This window comes from Anas acuta, chromosome 2 (assembly GCF_963932015.1).
Source record: "Anas acuta chromosome 2, bAnaAcu1.1, whole genome shotgun sequence".
Classification (NCBI taxonomy): Eukaryota; Metazoa; Chordata; class Aves; order Anseriformes; family Anatidae; genus Anas; species Anas acuta.
This window is the reverse complement of record NC_088980.1, coordinates 15,332,070-15,339,458: the sequence shown is the minus strand read 5'-3', so window position 1 is coordinate 15,339,458 and position 7,389 is coordinate 15,332,070. Positions and strand designations below refer to the sequence as shown.

At 39.4% G+C, this 7,389-nt stretch overlaps 1 long non-coding RNA gene across 1 annotated transcript; it reads left to right on the top strand.

The window, feature by feature from the left end:
- The first annotated feature begins 1,254 nt into the window (after positions 1-1,254).
- Positions 1,255-6,376, top strand: LOC137852162 (uncharacterized). The gene is made up of 3 exons (XR_011093686.1): positions 1,255-1,295; positions 2,093-2,254; positions 3,938-6,376. It is a non-coding gene; the product is annotated as an uncharacterized lncRNA (long non-coding RNA).
- The last annotated feature ends 1,013 nt before the right edge of the window (positions 6,377-7,389 follow it).

Here is a 7,389-nt window from a genome sequence, read left to right as displayed (position 1 = left end):
ACATTCTGGGGCATGATTCAGCTACGTTGTTTTTTTTTTTTTATGTGGTATGAGGCCAGATTCTGAGCACCTGCCATCATTATTTAGGCAAAGAAAAACCTTGTGAGTGGGCGTTTAGTCTTGGCAGGGGGAATGCAGGTTGCTGAAATGAGGTGTATAGGCATATGCAAGCACTGCAGAGACAGAGCACCCCTGAAGATCTATGTAGCACATGTGGATGAAATGTTTTTTCCAGGTTTAAATCAGGAGCTTAGTAGCTTATGTAGGTTGATGTAGGCCTCCCATATGTGGAACAGAGTGCTCTGAGACCAGCCAACATCACACGCTAAGGCTCAGGATGGTGAAGAGGTGCCTGACACATGGCTGAATTTAAAGTTGGTGTCCTAATGATTTGGAATTAGTGTATACATATGTTTATTTTTCCCAGTAGGTGCCCAGTTGCTGAGGATTTGATGTCCTTTGCTTACCTTGGAGCTGTTCAGGAAACAGCCAGGCATTTATTTCTTCAAGAAACATCTGTACTTCCCAGGCTAGTACCTTCAACAATGGCCTCCAGGACAGTCTGAGCAAGGCAGTGCTCTCTGACCCTCCTGCTGGGGCAGAGTCACCATACACCAGGAAATGCAAGACATGCAGGAGAATGAGCAAAAGAGGCTTTGGGACCTGATCCCAGTCCAACCTCATGTTGTGCCCAGTGGCTCTCAATGGGAAGCACAAGTGGTCTCTGGCTCTGAGCACAACGAGGTCCAAGTACACTCTTCTCCCTCAGGTATGTTTTAAGCAGAGGGAAATGCTGCAGTGTCTGCCTGTGCCCAGCAGCCTGGGATAGTTTGCCTCAGCCTTCCAGGTTTCTGGGATGGGCAGTTCCAGTGTGCTGAGACAGACCGCCTCAGGGCTGCCCATCCTCACACATGGTGACCCCTTCTCATACCTGAGCCCTGCTGTGTGTGGACGTTGGCAGACACTTGTTCTATGTACTCCAAAGGGGCAACAATTCTCATTTACACAACACAGCTATGAATAAAATCTTTTGGGACCATATGCAAGAACAACTGAGTTTGATGGAGACCCTTCGCTTGGGGTCAAGAGGCTGCAAAAATGTCCCAGTGCTTTTGCATGTTAAAATAAGGCAAAGAGCTGAAGATTCTGAAGAAAGGGTGGTTTTGTTTGTTTGATTTTTTTTTTTGAGAGAAAACACAGCTGATAGCATTTATTTGTTATTGCCCTTTAAGTGGCCTTAACAGTGTCTTTCTAGTCATCTCAGCTCTTATCACCATTGTGTCTGAATGGCTGATGTGAGTTTATTGCAATGGTTGTATATTTGTGGTCAAGTTTATTATTTAACAGCTCAATTTAAAAGATCTTACACTGCTATTAAGTTGAGATGTGTGAATCAAAAACACAAAGTTTGTCTAGTAAAGGCGTCTGGTACTAAAAGGCTGAAAAGAAAAATAAGTATAATGATTCATTTTCTGTATGCATACTTTAAAAGAGAAAAGTTGAAATCATTTAGGAGAAAGGACAAAGAAAATGGCAATGAGCTAAAGCCAGCTTTCCAAAGACTGAATTTACATTGGCTGTTTTTGAGATTTTTGGAGTTTGTGTTGTGAGGGAGAAGGGCTTGTGCAGACTCCTCTTACATCTCCATGAGCTCTGTTCCTCTTTGCCTCTGGATACTTAATTATATGTGAATATTTTAACAGGAAAAAACAGCATATGGCTAAACCAGGTCAAAGAAGGTTTATGCAGCTTTCCCATGTAATTTACAGGAAGAGTTTGTGAAAAAAAAATCCTTTCTTGCTTTTCCTGCTTCTAAGTAGCTGAAATGTGTGTCCTTCTTGCCTCTGGTTTATCCAGAATATTTATGGATATGTTTACTTATTAATGAAATTTCTTAAAAGCAGACATAAGACCCACTTCCATTTTCCAAACCACTTACAGTAACTGTATCATCTTTCTGCATCTACTGCTTACTTGGAGACTACAAGTTCCAGGAAAAAGATGTGTGGGTGTTAGCAGGGAGTGGGCAGGGAGAAGAATTGCTTTGATTTGCATAAGGCAATGTGTTTTCCAAAAAGTTTTGTGCTTGCAGGATGAATGCTGCAGCCCTCCCAGGCTTCTCCAAGACCTCTTTATGCAGTATGTGACGTGGTGGTGTGTCAAATAGTGCAACATGGATGCAGAAGGGCTAAGGCAGCCCTAAAGCAGGCAGCAGGCATTCTTCTGGCACAGGGCTCCTGCAATGGATAATCAGGTACCACACAAACCCACATCTGGCAAATGTGGTCATGAGGCTGGAGAGAGAATGTGTGTTTGTCCTGAGTGAGCTGTGAAAAAAATGTATGAATGTAATATTTCATCCTTGGTCTGGCAAGACAGGTGAGTGTGCAATGGAAATGACAGTGTAGTGAGTGCCAGTTCACAAGGTCCTACATCTGTGGTGTAGTGCAATCATACAGCCTTCAGTATTTGTGAATTAACACTGAATTTTTCAGAATATTCTAGGGAATTTCAACAACTAGCCCCAAAGCACTCATGTGAGAGTTTTCTATGTTTTTCCTCCCAGCTGTCCTCTAAACAATAAAGAAAATGAAGGAAGGAGATGAACAAATAGATGGTATTCTTCTTCTCTACGCTCCCATTACACACAGAAATAAACCTCTTTAGAGCTGGTGTGTGTGGTGCTAAGCTTTTCTTCCCAAGACTTGCAAATTACAGATGAGCCCCTTTGCGGTACTAGATAACTGAAGCATGCAAACAGCTCACAGGCATATGTGGCTCAAACAGTTTTCATGGGAATGAACAGAGGGGCTAGGGTTTTAGTGGGAGAGAAAACATCATGGAAACATACAGAGAAAAAGAGAGGGGAAAAAGGCCACAGAGGAAAAGCAGGTTATGGCATAGGAAAAAAAGTTGATGGAGAGCTTTCCAAGCAGAAAGTTGGCTGAAAAGAGGCTTGGAACCGTGACAGAAAAACATAATTCCTCCTTGACTCTTGTTCTGTTAAAGAAGACAGGCTGCTATATGCTATTTCTAAATGAGGAGGCTTGCATCATAGAAATAATTTATTTTCTCCTCTCAGAAAAAAAAAATAATATCCACACAGGGTCCCAGTTTGGCTCAAAGAGTTTAGGTCAAACAGATAAAAAATATTTATCGAGACTTTGCTAATTGTGTCTTTACAGTGTGCCCTTGCTGGGGTTTATCAATGCCAAGAGCATGTTATAATTCTAGAAGGAGGGAGGCAAGGGAGCCCTAATAAATAAGTTACAGGGAAATTTATGCTTCCAGCCACCTGCTACCCAGTCAACTGTGTTAATGCCTGGCAAAATCGAAGTCCCAGTGAGATTTCCTGTCTCCTGAATATTAGTTTCCCCTGTAGTAGGTAGATACCTCTCTAATGGGTTTCTGGCCACCTGCAGACCTGTCCAGCTGGGTAAATTGCACTGCATTGTAATGAACCTGCTTAAGCAACCAGAAGGAAAGTTGCTTCAAAATTATTTCCATAATGGGGGAAAAAATTAATTAAAATATTATGCTCTTAAATAGCAAATAGAACAGCTAGAAAACTGAAAGCACTTATTAGTAGCTTGTCTTTTTGTCCTATCTTAAATGCTAATGAATATAGCTGATGATACCTATTGCAGGTCATATTATCAGGGCATACTAAGTTGTGTGATCTGTGCAGTAAGACATATGGGGACATTGCAGGCATTATCTGGACATGCTGTTTGGATATTTTATTAAAACATTTTCTAGACACTTTGTAATGCACCTGGAGCCTAATGTATTCATAGTTAATAAATTCTAATGGATATATAAATTTGCAAAGGAGGCAAGGTCAGTGAGAAGGTAGATGTATCCCATAAATAGCACACTCCAGAGACTTGTCTATAAGATGACAAATTTCACCCTCCTTTCCTTTTCACCCCCTTAGAAATACTCATGGGAAAAGTAGCTGGGGAATCCAATGGATATGTGACTCATAGAAACATCAAGGATGAATGGAAAGGAAAATAACCTAGTTTCTCACACTGCTTTGTGACTTGTCACAGAAGATGAAGTGGCAAATCCTCATAGAAAAGATTTTCCAATGTGTCAAAGGTGACAACAGGGACAACCATCTCTGACCATATAAGCTGGTAAGATGCAGTTCTTTCTGGAAAATTCTCACCTTCAGGGTAAGGAGGTGAGTAGCCCAACACACAAGCCAGCTCCTGTGTACAAGCGACTGGGGAAATCTTAATCGATAAGCATAACCTAGAAGGATATATTCCTGCCTCCTATTTTTCTATTGCAGTTTTATTATTGCAGATCCATATTTTAATCTGTGTATGACAAAATGAAATGGTTCTTATGTGTTATTCCTATTTTGTATAATAATAAAATGATTTGCTATCACTGGGTAGGCATTAGGTATTGTAAGTTCAGTTATTATGATTGCTGGACACCTCTTAGAATACCATGCACTGCAAGGAAGGTCAAGAGTGTCCCCAGTCTGTAAAGTAGTGTCCATTTGTCTGCAAATGCATGCTGTAAACTGGTAGGTTTGTCGCTCTGCACTGGAGAGGAGAGTTTTCCATGCTCTAGATCTGGATATCACTTCTTTTGCATTGGGATGCCTCAGCTGGGATGGGATGTTTGCCTGCCTCTTACTACCATTTCCCACCTGAGTTCCAGTGGCTCTCCTTGCAGCCAGGGTCATGGGCTGACTCTGGGTTGCAGAGATATGCTGCAAGACAGAAAAGATGTTACATTTTCAGAGAGGAAACACTTTTGCAGCCTTTTTTGTAATCACTAAAAGAGGTGGGAAGAAATGCTGGAACTATGATCTCCCATGATCCTACCACATGGCACAATTTCCCTGTGACAATGGTAAATTTGACGATGGTAAATTTACTGTCGCATTCTGTTGCATTGGGGTTTTTGCTTTTGAATTTTGCTCTGATTGAGTAAATATTCTGATTCTGTCTGGGCTTGTCATCCTTCTAGATTCCCTTGATTTTTTTTAAACGAACCTCTGTGTTCAGGCATTGCTCACTGGGCAAATACTCCTGAATGCCAGAATGAAATAGTCAGCAGTTAGTAACAGCAATTACAAACAAACTCCAGGCCAATTTCTGCTCTGAAAATTAAAATATAGCAGCTTTTACTACCATTTCTTAGTCTCTGCTCCTTTTGTGATCTTTCTACAGATACATGAAATGTGGTTAATTAACCTGCCATCACCTTCTTTTCTGTGAATCAGTAGTCACGCTATCTGCTCTGTGTGCTGAAGTTTTTCAGTGATGTATGTTCCTCCCTGCACTGACATTTTATTTAACCTCTTCATAATCTACTAACTTAATTCAGTTTTGCATACTTTTTTTCTTGTATGCTGGTATTTCTAGTTCTTTCCTGTTCTTTCTATTCATTTTGAAGTAGATAACCCACATTAGTGTGAGATGACCCAGTCGGTCATTCTTTCAGTTTGTTTCTTTGGTGGAACTTGGCCGTGCTTTTCTGGAAGGTAAGGCTTCTCTACCTTTGCAGGTATATTTCACAACTGGAATTCGGAAACTATATTTATATATATATATTTTCTTGACAGTTTTTCTATTATCCTAAATTTAATGAAAAAGAAAACTACAAAAGGAGAACATTTGCATTTAATAAAGAAGCTATGAAAAAATGAAGCTTGAAAATGTCGTTTTGTTTGAGACAGCCTTAGGGTAGTGAAATTAGTAAGTAAAATTTAGATAAAACAGAGAAAGATAGCTACCACTGCAATGCAGTGAAATGGAATTAAGGAGTCTGAGTGATTCTTTCTTGTAAAGGTCAACATCATCGACTGAGTTTTTGTGAACCTAATAAATTCTAAGATATGCTATAAATAGGAGCATCTCAAGGGCAATACTTAAGTCATTCAATTGAAAAATGGGACAAAATAAATAGTAAAATGATAATGAGAAATGGCAAATCAAGTTAAAATGGTACGTTTAGACCTGACTTTCTTGATAATACAATTTTAAAATGTTACCACATCAATTCTTATTTATAATGCGCTTTGGAAAGAGATTAACTGACTTTGGATACAAACTCGGTTTCTACGCAGGTTTTCAGTAATGCCAACACTGTATGTATTTGACTATTTTTAAAGGCTGTCACAGTAGTGAAAATCTCTCTTTACATATTTAAAATCTTGTGTGAATTTTAACCTGTAAATCAAATGTTATATGAAAAAAGGAACCAATGTTTTACTGTGTTACATTCTAGACAGAATTACAATATTTTATCTAATTTTTAGCTGATAAAAGTGTAATTTATTAGTAAGGAGGATAATTGGTCAGAAGCTTGTGATATATTATGTCAAACTGTATTTTTAAATAAAAAATTCAGGGAATTCATTTATTCAGTGACCTGTAGGAGATGAAATTAAACAAATACAGAGATCTATTCCAGCTTTAAATTATATTCACAGCTTTATAACAAGTACCCCACCAATTGTGTATTATATCATTTTCATTTTTATACAATATTTTTATAATTCTAAATTAGCTAGATCTCAGACATTATTGTCAAAAGTAATGGTTTATTCCTACTGGTTCTAAAGAACCAATATGTTTAATATTTCGAGCAGAAAATAGAAAAAGGCACCAAGAAGTGAAAAGACATTCCTGAAGATGGGCAGTGGTGAGTCTGGAGGGGAGGCTGGTTTTCAGAATGACAGGACAGTCTTTGTCTATCCATTCACTTTATTTCATGCCATCATATGCAGGTTTTTTTTTTTTTTTTTTAACAAAGAATTAACATCAAAGTTCTTCATGGCTTCCACAGTCTTTGATATTTCTGCCTTTACAGAGCCATTCTTCTGTATGGGGTGGTCTTTCTCATCCTAAAGGGATAGGACTAGGGGGGATTTTTGTGAACAATATCTTTCTCTAGGAAACTTTGCAATGTTTCCTAAATATGATCAGACTTCAGACTGGTCTTTTCTCATAAAGAAGAATGTCTGTAACCCATGATCAGCCTCCAGAATACTCTGTTCCCAGCTCTGTCCTGACTGTAAAACCTCCTCTTGTGGCTTGATCAAGTAATTATATCATCAGGAGATGAGCAGGGACTGAAAAAGGGATTTTTGCTGCGGCCTGCTGTCTGGATCAGTGCAGGGGAGAAACAGCTGCCTCCTGGCCTGGTTGGCTCCTTTTTGTGTGCTGTACCTCCCACTGAAGACATACTAGCTTTACCAGCCAACCATGTACACACTTCTCTTGGGCAAAACAAAGGCTTTGTAGCTGGTGAGATGGAGGGTGAAAATGCAGAGGAAAGGTTGACAGCCCTAGGTCTTTCTGCAGAAAGGGGTGCACCAATAAAATGCAATCATCACATGGAAAGTGAAGCTTATGCTCC